Consider the following 15,234-nt stretch of genomic DNA (forward strand, 5'->3'; position numbering starts at 1 on the left):
AGTATTTTTAACTCTGTTGTCAACAGATCCAAGCAAATTAGAGAAAGAGGAAGTAAATTCCTTAGCCATATCGTCGAAACATTCCAAACGATTTCCATTTTCATCAATCAGAACACGAATTGTGTTTCTCTTGTTCTTAAAAGCAAGAATAGAATGAAAGAATTTAGTGTTCTTATCACCATTTTTAATCCACTGAATTTTTGCCTTTTGTTTAAGAAACAAATTCTCAGCTTCTTCAAGAATCTTCAGCTCATCTTGAATAATAATCTCCTTTTCGATTCCATCCTCACCTTTTAAGGTACGGAGTTGTTGCAATTCCAGCTCAGTTCTTTTAACTTTCACTTGAGTAGGGAGATTTTTGAAATTTTCATTGTTAAACTCTTTAAGGGCAGTTTTGAGTCTTTTAAGCTTAGAAAAGAGGACAGATATAGGATTACCAGAAGCATTATGGAGCCAAGAGTTCCTCACAACATTCAAGAAGCTAGGGTGAGTAGACCAGAAATTAAAAAATTTGAAAAGTTTAGGTCTATTAAAAGGAGATTCTTTGACAAGGTTAACAATAGCCATACAGTGATCAGATAAACCAGGAGCAAGGAATTCCACAAAAGAGAGAGGAAAAGAAGTAGCCCAGTAAGAATTAATAAGAACCCTATCAAGCTTCCTAGCAAGAAAAAGTTCTTTTTGCTTGTTACTCCAAGTGAAAGTAGGACCAAAGAAAGGGTGATCAAGAAGTTCTAACTCATGAATAAGCTCTTGGAAATCTTTCATATCAGCAGATAAATAATGACCAAGAAATTCATGGTCAGAACTTTCATAATAATGCAAAAAAGTATTAAAATCACCACCAATAATCCAAGGGTAATGAACAATAGAAGAATTTACATGTTTTAATTGGTGCCATAATTGTCTCCTAACAATTCCATCATTGCTACCATAAATTGCAGATAAGAAAAAAGGGAAACCATTGTGAAAGCCCTTAATAGTGATAATTTGATCAGAAGCAAAAATGACATTGAAATCAAGACCTTTTTTCCAAAGCAACCAGATTCTACCATTAGTAGCATAGTCTCAGTTAGAACTGATATTCCAATTAGAGAATTTAGAGTTGAAAATTTTCTCAGAATTCTCAGCTTTAACTATAGTCTCCAATAAGCATAAAACATCTACTTTATTTTGAGTAGCTCTATGGATCACTTTTTCTTGTTTGAGAGGATTATTAAGTCCTCTTATGTTCCAAAAGCTTAAATTCATTGGAAGGAGAAGATTCCATTTCACCCCCTACATTAGGACTTTTAGATTTTTCAACTAGATTTTTCTTTTTTGATTTTAATTCATTTACCAGACTTGCTACTCCCAAAGAAGCAGTTCTTACTTTTCTTTGTTGGTTATCTAAGGAAGTAGGGATGTCATCAACTAAGTTTAGTATTTCAAATCTGTTTTTTGAACCTGCAAATGGGACTTTAGAGTTAATCTTTGGAGGTCTTCTTCTACCCTTTTTAATTGAGGCAGGTTGAGAAACAACTTCTAAAATTTCAGAATTATCAGAATTAGTAACAACAGAGGCATTAGAAACATTCGAAATACCAGTAAAAGAGTCAGTATCAGTAAAAGCAGGATGTGTCTCAATGATAGTGCTATTTTTATCCTTATTAAAACCATCAATTTGAGAGGAATTTAAAGCTTTAACTTCAGAGGTCTGATTAATACTACTGGAAATAGCAACAGTAGGGTTAAAATCAGAGCAAGATTTTTCTTTCAGGGCTATTAAGGCGCTAAGGTCAGAAACAACAGTAGAGGCAGAATTTGTTGATGTTTCAGTATGTTCGAAACATTCCCCTAATTGAAGATTAGTAGTGACTATGGAATTAAGAGGGTCAACAACAGAGGTTAAAGGCATAATGTTAGCAATATCAGGGTCTTGTAAAGCTTCAATTCCTTCTACAACAGGGGCTTTAGAATTAGAAACAGAAGTTTCTTTACGTTTCCAAACCTGGCAAACAATAGGTGAAGGGTTTTTCTTATGGACACACCCTTTTTCACTGTGACCAAAAACATTACACTTTTTACAAGCTTGAGGGAGCCATGGAACCTCAACTAAAACCGATATAGATTTACCATCTTTAAGCACAACATCGACATACTTAGGAATTGTTTCATTAGCCCCAATTTTGACACAAACTTTAGCAAACTCTAATCTAGATTTGGACGCGGTTATAGTGTCCATAGAAATGGGAACACCTATGGCACTGGCAACATAGCTAAGGCCAGCTCTAGAAAAAAGCTCGAGAGGGACATTGAACAAGAGAATCCAAACTGGAATTTTAGATAGATTAAAGCTTAGAGTTTTAAGGTTTGGTTCCCATTTTCTTAGTATTAGGGGATTATTATGCACATGCCAAGGGTCATTTTCAATCACCCAATTCATAGCAGATTCAGAAGAAAAAGAGAAGATGAAAAGATTGTTACCTGCAGTACTGACCTGTAATCGGGAACCCTTGAGTGCTTTGCTCCATAAACTGTTTAAGGTTCTTTGGGTTGTGGAAAAGCTAGGAGAAACCCCGAGAAACTGACCCACTAAAGATAGTTTCCACTCGGAGATACCGGCTTCTAAGATTTCTGAAGGTGGGAGAACGGTCGGTTTACCTTCGAGAGATATTGGTGGAATGAAATCTAGATCGTGGCCTTCTGATTAGCCGAATAACTTTCTCCAGTCCATCTGTGGATGTGCAGCTCTCGTGGAATGTAAGGAACTGTGAAAAAGAATGAAATACGTAGTCGTAGCAGAACGAATTCACCGGAAAGACAGTCGGAAATCTGCCAAAGTTCGTAGAATACTAAAAAAAAAGCTAAGATATTTATACGATAATCGTGGGTTTCAGTTGTCTCAACCTATTAAACATAGCCATAAATTGTTAACAACAGCACAAAATTTCTTTGAAATCAGAGCTCAAGCACAAGATGCAAAATAGCTCAACAATAATGATTTTGCCTGGAACGAAATCCTTAATTAGTTTTAGGTATTTTATTATTTCTCTGAGACCTGTTGAATAATTTGAAACACGCATTTGCCTATAACCAAGCTTCTATTTCACCATAGCAAGTATAATACTGATTCAAGATACTATTCAAGATAGTACTCCCAAAGCTGCTCATAAATGTTTAAAACGCCTTGAATTAAACCTGATTTTCGAAATGACATGCAAGGGAAGACTGTAACTTGGAAGGCAGCAATGAAAGGAGCAGTTGTCAAGATCAAATCTAAACCGAGTATTGTAGAGGTGAAAGTAACTCTCTCAACCCAGTCAATCATAAACGCTAAGATTCAAACTTCTGTAAGGGATATAGTGACTCTTTACTTTTTTAAAAATTTTATTTTATTTTTTAATTAAGAGAGACAATTTTTTTTAAATAAGGTGAATTGTAATGTTGGATTAAAATCCATAATTATAAGCACACATTTATAATGTTTATTATCATAAAATATTACATAAATTAAGTGATCAATTATGTTTTAAACTCTTAAGGTATTAGAAATGTCATGAAAATAAAAGTATAGATGCTATTAAAGTTGTATTTATAATTCGATGAAGGGAAAAGTAATAAGTACAGGCAATAACTAATTCTTAAATCAACTATATAAAGAGGTTATGGTCCCGAAAAAATAGAAAATCATGTATTTACTCTTATCTCATCAGGGAGTTTATACTTAAGGCAATTCTATCTTCTTGGAAAATCACAACTAAAAAAAGATTTAAGTATTCAACCTATCAATCAATTCAGATACGCTTTTGCATCTACTATTTTTATTCTTGTTGTTTTTTTAATGCCTCAAATTTCGGGTTAGTAGTTTCGGTCAACCTGAAACCCGTCAGTATAGCCCATTAGATTTTCCAATCCAATTTTAGACCAATTCTTAAGAGTATTGAGCTTAGGTTGGCCCAATAGTTATATGAAAGTGGTATTTTTAAAAGTAACTAAATAAGAGAACGACCTAAAGTGTAGTTTACCCTTTTTGTTAAAGTTAAAAACTTCCCCCATCTTTTTATATCATTTCATGTAACCAAACTCACCATAATATCTCATTCACTCTTCCTTCCATTAGTTTCCATTTCTTCTTCCTTTCAAGAGCCAAGTTTCAAGTATTCTAAGTTTAGTTTGTTGTAGCCAAGGTAAGAAATTTTTCCCTCCATCCTTCGAGCTTTGTTTTAAGCTCCATTTTGTAAGTTTTAGAATTTGTTTTCAAAAATGAGTTTTATGGAAGTTAAAGGGATCCATGAATCCAAGCTTGGTTATAGTGTATTCAAGTTACCTAAAGCATCTTAAGCTTTAATCCAAGAGCTTAGTTAGTTTAGTAAACCTTTTTCCTGTCTTTGTTTAGTAAGGGAGGTGGGAGAAAACTCTAAAGCAAGAGGAAAAGAGAAGTTGTCCCTTGGTTAACTTGACAGAGTTTCTAGCAAGCAAGAAGCAATGTAACACACTATCAACTCTTCCATACTCCTAGTGATCATTAAAAATGAGTTCTAGCTTGAGAGTAACTTTTGAAGATTAAAGTTATATTTTAATTGTAGATTATATGATTTATGTTATAAGCATGATATAAACCCTTATTTATGATCTTTGTAATCACATAAGACTTTAAAGAATGTTTGGGAACCTCACTAGGATCATTGGGATTGAAATATAGCATTTTTGTATGTGTTTTATGACTTATGCAGGTAGAGTATCGATACTATAGGGATGTTATCGATACTTGTTCTTCATTTTGGGCAAATTTTTGAGTTTTTGGGTAAGAGTATCGATACTTTTAAGAGTATCAAAACTTTGAGTCACAGTTTCGAAACTCCTAGAAAGTTTTGAAACTGTGTAGAACAGAATGTTTAAAAGTATCAACACTTATATAAAGTATCGAAACTTTTTCAGGAGTATCGATACTCTTGGACTAGTATCGATACTTTCATTTTGTTTTGGGCAAAAATGTCAATTTTAAGGGAATTATAATCAAGGTATGCCTACACTTCAGTATTCCCTCACATAAGACTTCAAGTGATAACATTAATGATGTTTAATTCAAATTTAGAAACGAGAATAAAGTAGTGTGCAATAAAACTAGTCTTATTTGAATGCTCGGGAAAACGATCAGGACACCTGAGTAGAAAATATAGTAGAGTCGAAAGTATAGATTCAATATGAATATCCTTAGGGAGTGCACAATGCCTTTTAAGCTGTCTAGTTTGGGCGCAAGATTCAACACTCAAGGAGTGGACTAGTTGAGAGTGTGGTGTCCGATGTAGAGATTCAGAGGGCCACATTCTCAGTAGACTAGATTGGTGCGTAAGCTCTGAGATGAAGAACCCTCAGTTACACCATGATGTCTACCATATAATATAGAGTGAGTATACTCGTATACTCACTAAAGCATAACAAAATATACCAGTAGACCAAATAGCAGTAGATTTGATAGCTTGAGCATTTCAGTGACAAACTTTTAGTATGTTTTAGTTGTTAGTGTGGCGTTGAGCTAGTTAGCTCATCCTTCGATTTTTTTTCATGGTTAGGTTAATAGATCGAAAGTTCGAGGAGCTGTAGATAGATCAAGGTCCAGACTCAGTGTAGATTTAAAGTATGTCTCAGTAGTTTTTGAAGGGCATGCATATTTTATAAACATTGTTGTATCAGTTGAGTCATAATTTTTATTAAGAGTTGGTTTGTAATATTTTGATTGTAAATATTTATTTTAGGAGCTCCCCAGTATAAAATTATCAATTATATTATTTCATGGATGTTTTGTTTGTGGAAATAGTCATTTTATAGTACAAGAAAAGAGTAAGGTGTTGGTTAGCCACTCCGGTGGTTCCGTGTGGCATCCTATATCAGTCAATTGTGTGTCGTACTAGTATAGGGTGTTACAATTAGTGGTATCAGAGCTTCAGCTTTGACCTTCTTAGGGCCTGCAGGTTAGTGTTGATAAAAGATTTTATGAGTATATATGCCCTACAAATTTATGGCGTTCTTCTGTATATGCAGTAGTAGTAGATTTATTTCCCCGTTTCCTCTTAATTTAATAATTCTAGAGATGAATGAGATCCCAGACAGTAGTAGAAAGGGTAGAGACGAGAGTAGAGATTCTTTAGCAGGTGATCTAGGAGATGAGTTCATCCCAGACACAGAGTTTGATGAGCCCGAAGGTGCGAGGGTAGATGAGGCAAACATCTTTAGAAACCTGACCGCTACCTTGGATCGTATAGCTAGAGCCCTTCTTAGAATGCTTGTTCAGCCATCCCAACATGTTCCTCTAGTTATATCATCTCAAAAAACACCAATAGAAATGCTCTAGAGGTACTATACCACTGAGTTCTTTGGGTCAAGGGATGATGATCACGTAGAAACCGATCAGTGGTTAAGAGAAACCTTTAGGACTCTTCGTCAGTTACATTTCACTCCCCAAGGAATGTTAGAGTGTGTCATCTCCCTACTGAAACGCGATGCGATAAACTTGTAGGAAACAATGAAGATGTCATTAGAGCCTGAACGACCTAATTGGGACAGGTTCTTAGAGGAGTTCGGTCTGAAGTGTGTTGGGGATGCCCATATGGATGCGATGAGATATCAGTTTGCTAAGTTTGTTCAAGGGAACATATCAGTGTTTGAATATGAACTAGAATTTCTCCAGCTGAGTATATATGCCCAGATTTAGTTTCTTTAGAGTATCAGCGTTGTAAGAAGTTTAGAAAGGGTCTCCGTCTAGACATTCTCGCTCATTTAGCCATTAATCCACCGAAAGTTTTTACCAAGTTAGTTTATCAGGCAAAGGCAGTAGAGAGAGTTATGGAAGGAGAGCAGTAGAAAAGGGTGCCACTTTAGGCTAGGGTAGAGAAGTGGTCGAGTTAGAAAAACTATCCTAGCCATCCAAGAAGGTCGAGAGAATCTCAAGAGTCTAGGAAAGCCCCAACATGCCAGTTTATCCGACTAGTTCAAAGCGTAATTAGAGGAGGGAGTAGGACCAGTCACTGCAAGCGACCATTGTTTACCACACAAGTAGCTAGTGTTTGAGGATCATTAAGAGTGCCTTCTCATCTCAGTTGTTCTCATTGTAGTAGGAGGCACCCAAGAGTTTGTAGGTTTGGGACTCAGGGTTACTACCGTTGTGGATCTTTGGATTATTTTCTCCAAGATTGTCTAGAAGCTCAAAATGTAACTCCAGTTTTGACCTAGCTGTCACCTCCTATCGTTTAGAGAGGTAGAGGACTCCATAGATGAGAGAGTCTTCTGGTCAGACTAGTAGAGGTGTCGTACAGCCCCGAGCCAGTGGGGAGCCTAGAGTTACAGCCCGTCAATTTGCGATTAGAGCTAGAGAAGAGGATGATGCACTGAAGAGATCTCATATAACCTACATCATTCTCTATTCAGTAACAACCCTAGTCAAACTAGTATTCAGACTTTAGAATTAGATGTTATAATGGTTGAGATTTGTCGTATATAACTCGTCTAAATTTTGAGGACAAAATTTTCTATTAGGATGAGAGAGTTGTAATGCCCCGAATTTCAGGTTAGTTGTTTCGGTCAACCCGAAACCCGTCATTAGATCCCATTAGATTTTCTAAGAAAATTTTAGATCAATTCTTAAGAGTATTAGACTTAAGTTGGCCCAATAGTTATAGGAAAGTGGTGTTTTTAAAAGTAAATAAATAAGAGAATGACCTAAAGTGTCACTTACCAGTTGAATTAGAACATAGAGCATACTAGGTGTTTAAAGAATGTAATATGGAGATGGATGCAATCAACAAAACAAGAAAAGTCCATATTCAAAAACTAAATATTTTCATGATCGTCGTAATTCATTTAAATATTTTAATGTTGGTAAAAAAAGTTATGGTTTTAATTCTAAATTGAAAATCCTTGCAGGTAAGTTACGAATGAAGTGGTCAGGACTCTTTACCATGAATCATATTTTCTCGTGGCGTAGTTGAAATTCAAGACGATTTAGGAATTTATTTCAAAGTAAATGGTCAACGATTGAAGCCGTATTACTAGAATAATCAAGCGTGCGTGATCGAGGAAATTATTTTAAAAGAACATGTACTCTGAATCATGTCGTCGAACTAAACAAAGTTAAATAAAATGTTTGATGGGAGCCAACCCATTTTATTTTATGTTTTCTTATTTTCTATTTTATTTTGTTTATTTCATTTTTCTATGCATTCATTTTATTTTGTTTTGAATTTTTAGGTACACCTAAAAATTTGATCGAGCTTAGAACCATGACCATGGAAGTTGTCGCATAGAAAACCAATTTTGATTTCAAGGAGAAACCATCGTGCGCCACAACCAAAACCAAAAAAAAAAAACCAACATGAGCACATTAGCAAATCCCTTAGGACCCAACATGTTTTTCTCACTCACCATTCATCTCTTATTTCTTTTCCTAGAAACCAAATTGCCACCGATTAATTTACCACATGCATTGTATAAAAACCACAAACCCTTGTTATTCTCCTTTATTTCTTTAACCAAAGCCTAATCATAATATTCTTTATTACTTTAATTCATTCAAACCAAAACGGTCGCACGCCCCTCTTCACCATTAGATCTCATTTTCATTCGTCAGTCGTACCTCGTTTTTCTTCGTCACTTCTGGCTGAAACCACCATGGTTCGAACCAAAAATCAAGGATCCAAATTACGACTATCACTAAACACAGAGAGTATCTCTATTCCTTCTCCTATGCTTTAATTTTTCCTATTGGGACAATATGCTTTAAGTGAGGGGTAGAGAACGCTTGCATCGAATTATCGCTCGTTTGTTTATATGCCTGAAATTGAGTTACCTTGGTTAATTTGTAGAAATCTCTTGCTATTAACCTTGATTCTTCTTTTGTTTCATTGATTACCTTATGAGTTTGTGATCAAACTTTTATCGGATGTAGGTGCATGATAGGGAAATGTCATGATTGGTATTTCTCTTAAAATTTTGTTTGATATTCCATGAGTTTGTTGATATACATGTGCTTTGACTCGATACACATTACACCTTTTTGTGAGATTTGAGCTTAATGAGCATACTTTCTATTCTTGCTCATTTATTTGATTGGGTGTGCCGGATTAATTTTGATATTTTAGAACTTGTGATTAAATGTATATCAAAACCACATATTGAACTTGATGCTTCGATATGATCAGGACACTTACGATTTACCTACTTCTCTACCCAAATTGCCCACCCATATATATCCATTAGTGAACCAATTTTGTGTCTTTACCCTTTTCTTTGTTTTCCCTCCATTGTTAACCTGAAACCTTTACTTTTTAATCCTCTTTTGTTACCCTTGTCAAGACAAGAGATAGATTCATTCCACGAACAAAAACAAAAAAAAAAGAGAGAAGAAGCATTCGGAAAAAAAAATTGGTTTGAATAATTGTTCGAACAGAAAAAAATAGTAAATAAAAAAGAGGAAGGAAGAAAAAGTTTGTTGTTTGAGTACGCTTCTTCGCATTTGTTTACCTTGTTGATTTCGTGGCTTGAACTTATATATTTGCATCTCTTGTCTTGATATTTAAACCCATTTTTTTGGCCTTATCCCTACCCTAACCTAAGTCTCGTTACAACTTTCTTAAAGACCCTTTGATTAAATGCATCTTGTTCATTCTAGTAGTGGGGACTTGATTTTTTTACAAGCCTATGGTAATGTTTCTATTAATCTTCGCTTTAAGCGATTTCTTTTTCCCGAAATACTTTGAGCGATAATGAGTGAATCTGTGTAAGGTATTGAGTCTTGTTACAATGAAATTAATGGATAATTGGGATATCTTTGCTTTTGCTTAAACTTGTTACTAGTTGTGTCTATTTGCTTAATTGTCACCTTGTTTCTGATACTCGTGATCATTGACTCGTTTTATATTCTTTGGTATATTGTTAGATGAATGATTAATAGTGTGAGATTTTAACGATTGATTAAGGCATGCTTGAGGAAAAAAATTGAATAAGTGAGGGGGAATTTGATGAGTGTTTTATTTTGTTAATATTTTGATGCTAATTACTCTGTGTTATCTCTTTGCTATTGCTTATTTGGTCCTTTTATGTTCAATTATTTCCCGGACTCTATTTTCCATAAAACAATAATTAAAGGCGAATTTTGTATATACTTTTTATTTTCTGGAATCAAGTCTGGATACATGGGCATGACTCCAGGCATGACGATGTCGACGTGGCAAAATCTGTCATCCAGTCAGTGTATAACTTCTAGAAGATGTCCTAGTCAGTGGAATCAAGGAAGAAGATGAACGAACAAAAATTCCTTGGAATTTAAGAATTATAATTGAATTCAAATATTTGAGATTTATTATTTAATTAATTAGAACTCTAGTTTACTATTGTTTAGGATTTTAAGATTTTATCGATTAGAACTCAAGCATTTGAATATTCTTAGGATTGTTTTTAGGAGTTTCATTTCCTTTAGGTATTTTATTTTGTTTAGCATATATCCCGCTATAAATACCCATTAGGGTGAAGCTTAACAGATGTATTTTTTTCCTGGCTTTAATTAGCTATGGAAATTTTATAAAGATTATTTTTCTTTTTTCATCTTCTTTATTTTATTTTCTTTCTTCCACATGCTAAGAATGATTTCCATCATGCTTGACTAAACTTTTATTTAGCCGATAGTTGAGCAACGACTCAATCCGTTTCGTGAGAATTGAAAAAGTGCTTCACATATTCACATTACTTTCTTGATTTTCGACAACATAGGATTGACAATCGTCCTTTCCTTTAAGCATCTCGATACCTTCAATCCAAAGAGTGCACTTCGACTTGATCGATGTTGTAGTCTACCGTTGTGGAGAAGAGTTGGCTTGTAGAAAATTCAACTCCCTAAGAACAAAATTTGTGGTGGTCCACTAAGGGAAATCAAGATCGGATTTGATTCTCATTGAGACACCATTATCTGCGTACATGCTTTTTAGTACTAAAACACAACATTGATGTTAATGTCGACAGTCGACATTAATCCAAACAATGGCTAAATTCTAAGGATTGACTTTGGAAAATTAGTTCACTATAGAGAATAGCAAGTTACAAGGGTTGGGCATTGTAGACTGTAATTGAGAAGTATTTAAAGTTAAATGTATTTCAATGATCGAGACGAATTGAGACAAAGCGAAGTTAAAGGCTATCTTTCATCATAACTATTTTCAATCTTTTATTATTCTTGCATTATTTATTTATTTATTTATTTTCAATTTATTTAATTTATTTTGTTAAACCCCCTTCTTTATGTTTCTTACAAATTTCTTGGTTAAAGTTCAATTCAAATCAATATTAGAAATTTCTAAATCCTTGTGAATCGACCCTTTCTTCTATATACCATGTTTATAGCTTATTTATCTAAGAAAAAAAGGCTTATTTTTTTGAAAAATTATGGCACTTGTCAACTTCATAAAATTATCAAAAAAACAAACCGTGTAACCCCCCAGACCGATGCGGATAACCCGATCCGATTCGGGGTGTCACATTAGGGCCACCGAAGCGACCCACTGTAAAAATAGAGGAAAATTTAAAACTTTTCTTAAAACATGTAAAATCATAAATGATTTATTATTATTCAGAAATAAAATAGGGTTTTCAAACTCAAATATAAAACAAAATACAATCCACATGCCCCCTAATCACATGTACCATACTCTGCAAACAACGCCGGAAGAACTCCCTTACTGATGTTGATAGCTGTACTCGTACAATTCTTTTAACCTGCAATGGTGAGTAATAGAGTGAGCTTCGGAAAGCTCAGTAATACAGAACTACCAGATGATGCTACATGACATGCAGATAAATGGGAAGCCATAATTTCCTTATTGAATCAAACGTATACCAGTTGCGGAATAATCTGGAGTTCCATTACTAGTTCATCGAGTAGAATCCATGAATCTCAGTTTATAAGAAACCTTTCATACAATCACATTTTCATGAGGTTGAATAGGATATCTAGTGTGTTCCATCAGTACGATAAAATCATAATAGGTACACTAATCAAATGATAGTTCAGTAAAATCCCATAAACCATACTATAGTGGAGCTTTTTAATCTCGTATTTTAAACCATCTTAAAAAGAGTTAACCTAAGGGAACATCTTAGGGCCTGAGAGCCTATCCAAGATAGATTTTGGGGCCGTAGGGCCTACCTAAGAACACATCTTAGGGCCGCAGGGCCTCCTACCCGAGAATGATATCAGGGCCACAGAGCCTACCTAAGAGTCACATTAGGTCCATAAAAATTTTCCAGCTTGATCAGAGCTGTACTTTACAAATCTGTATCTCCAAGATACAATTTATACAATGATACAAATCCATAAGCCATCACCGTTAAGTCGGTGCATCCATAAAACAGTAACCATAGATTTCAGTGTACCACATGTTAAAACAATAAAACAATTTTTTTAAAATATAAGGAACACACTAGAGAATCCAAATATTTTTCAGATGTATTTTGTAGTTATCAATATGGATAACATGAACTTGTGCAATTTGATCGGATTCCCGTAATAAGATCTTATTAAAGAGAATCGATTTCTAACTGATCTAATCAGATATTTTAAATTGATACTTTAGAATTCCACTAAGTTTCCATGTGCATCAGGAAAACATTCAGGAACATTTATACATAATAATTCTAAATTCAGACTTACTGCGAGTGATTCCATTACCCAAACAATCAGAGGTATTCAGGAATATACTTTGAATTCATAGGATTTCAGCCCAATTGAACCAAATGAGGTATTCAGAATCTTTTCCTTCTGCGTTACTTGCGTTTTCAAACATGACCGAAGTGATTTTAGATGAAAATATAGAATCAAAGATTCAAGTCATTTACAATCTATGACTATCGATCGTATTATCAACAACTCGAGTTACACAACTCCCAAACTTATGCATGTCAACAAGTCAATTCATTATCCTTTCAGTGTATTCACTCTTTAATACCATAATGTAGATCCATAGATCATCCCCATAATCATCCCTAAATAGATCTTCCAACAGTTTTTATTTCATTTCTACGTTTCAACGATATCAGGAAATACATACGTATTCGATTCATGTTTTATGACCCATAAGGACAATTCATCATATAAGCTCAACCGTGTTCCCAAACTCATCCAATCACCTATTTAATCCTCAGTCATTGAGGTTACTCAGTTCGTTTAGCAGTCAAGTCTATCTCGGTTACTTCAAAGCTTTCCAGATAATCCAGATGTTTCTGAATTTCAGATACATATTGTACTTTCGTTCAATTCAATTTGGTCTTCGTGGTTGATTTATCGAACAAATATCTAATTCCTAATACTGAATGTGATATAGAGTTGAGCTGAGCTGAATACTTCCAAAATTATCATCGAGCTAAACTTGAGTAGACGAACACGCATTCAAGTAATATCTATGTCGTTCAGGTACTGACATATCATTAAATTTGATCGGCTTACTTAAACTGTGTTCCATAACTTTTTAAAGGTAGTCCAATACCTATGCTTATTTGGATTCCTTAATTAATCCAAGGTATTTACTTAGAATAGGACACAAGGGTATTTTGGTCATTTTGTTGCTCAATGTTTTTTTCCATTCATTTCAAAGCTTGAGGATACCTAATCATTCCTGAGCTTGGTAATATTCTTGGTCATTTGCATTCCAAGGGTATTCTGGTCATTTTACAGATCCATTGTAGTCTAATAATTCATTCCGTCCGATCTTATTATTAAATTCAAACTTATCATTTATGTCAGTCCCATCGAACTATTCTGACAGATCTGATGTATTTCAATCCTTTTCATCCATCTGATCTTATTATTTAATTCCAACGTATCATCTTTTCTAATCATTTCGAACAATTCTGACAAAAGAGCACCCTCGATAATTTATTCTTAACTCGGAGTTTTCCAGGATAAAATTCTTTTTAGACATTACTAACAAATTATTAGGAATTTTCCATACAAAAGTAGGATCTCAACCATTAAATCGATAATTTATCGGTTTAAGAATAAATTCTCATGTTACTATCTCATTCAGAGTCAACTTGGACTATTTTTACCTTTCAAGGGCATTTTCATAATTTATTAACCATATAATTTCGGTATTAACTCTTAACAAAAATAATTATACTTTAGTGATCCAATGGTTAATTGCTTTCTCGAACATTCTTTGATCTCGAAATGATTCCTTAACAGACTTCTAATATCTTGCATAAACCTTATTGGGTTAAAACCCGGTTATCCAAATTTTCAAGTAAAACTAACATTTCTTATGCACATCTGTAGTTTTCTCAGATCAATATATCATTTCAAAGTTATTAGTCAACTTCTAGGGACAATTCTTGTCATCTTACATCATAAGGGTATTTTCTTAATTTTACCCTACCGGAATATTCTAATAATTTCCAATCCAAGTACCTTTGATGAAATAAATTATAATTTACATAACGATACTGATTCATTTATCAATCACAAAGCTTGTAGTTTAATTCCAATTGTCCTCCAATTTCTTATATTAGTCATTCGATCCGTAATCAATTATCGAATTTCTATTGCATTCATATAGAGTGTATAAATTAATCAACTCCACAAAAATGATCAACATTATCTTATTCATGCATTTACCAATATCAACATGTTCCATAAAGCATAAAGAGGTAGTAAAGTATTACCTCGATTTTCGTGCAATACTGATCAACCATAAAAAATCCATTCAAATGCCTTTGATCTTCAATTCAACTTCCAATAATTCCTCAGATACATATCAACATAAATTATATAAAAAAACAGAGCTTAATTACGATAAACGGATCGAATCGGGTGATAAATCAGTGAAAAATAGCTTATCGAGTTCGAATTTGATAAAACGGACTTCGGATTAGGATTCAGGACGTCGAAAGCATAAAATATGACTTTTCGGAAATTTGAAATTTTTGGTCAAAATCAAAGTCAACGGGTTTGACTGGCAATTTCGAGGCGTTCAGGTTCGAATTTTGAAAAACTGACTGCGAAATCAGATTTGGAACGTCGAAAAATGTCAGGATAGGTATACTCTGTCAAAGTCAAAGGTCGTTTAATGCTCGGTCAAAGCCCGTCAAAGTTTTAGTCAACTTTGGTCAACGCCGGTCAACGGTCAACGATCAACGATCAATGGGTCGGGTCAAAGGGTCGGGTCGGGTTGTAACCGGTCAAACCGGTCAAAACAATTCCAAAACCGGTTAAAC

Source organism: Hibiscus syriacus, unplaced genomic scaffold, assembly GCF_006381635.1.
Source record: "Hibiscus syriacus cultivar Baekdansim isolate YM2019G1 unplaced genomic scaffold, ASM638163v2 tig00110156_pilon, whole genome shotgun sequence".
Lineage (NCBI taxonomy): Eukaryota > Viridiplantae > Streptophyta > Magnoliopsida > Malvales > Malvaceae > Hibiscus > Hibiscus syriacus.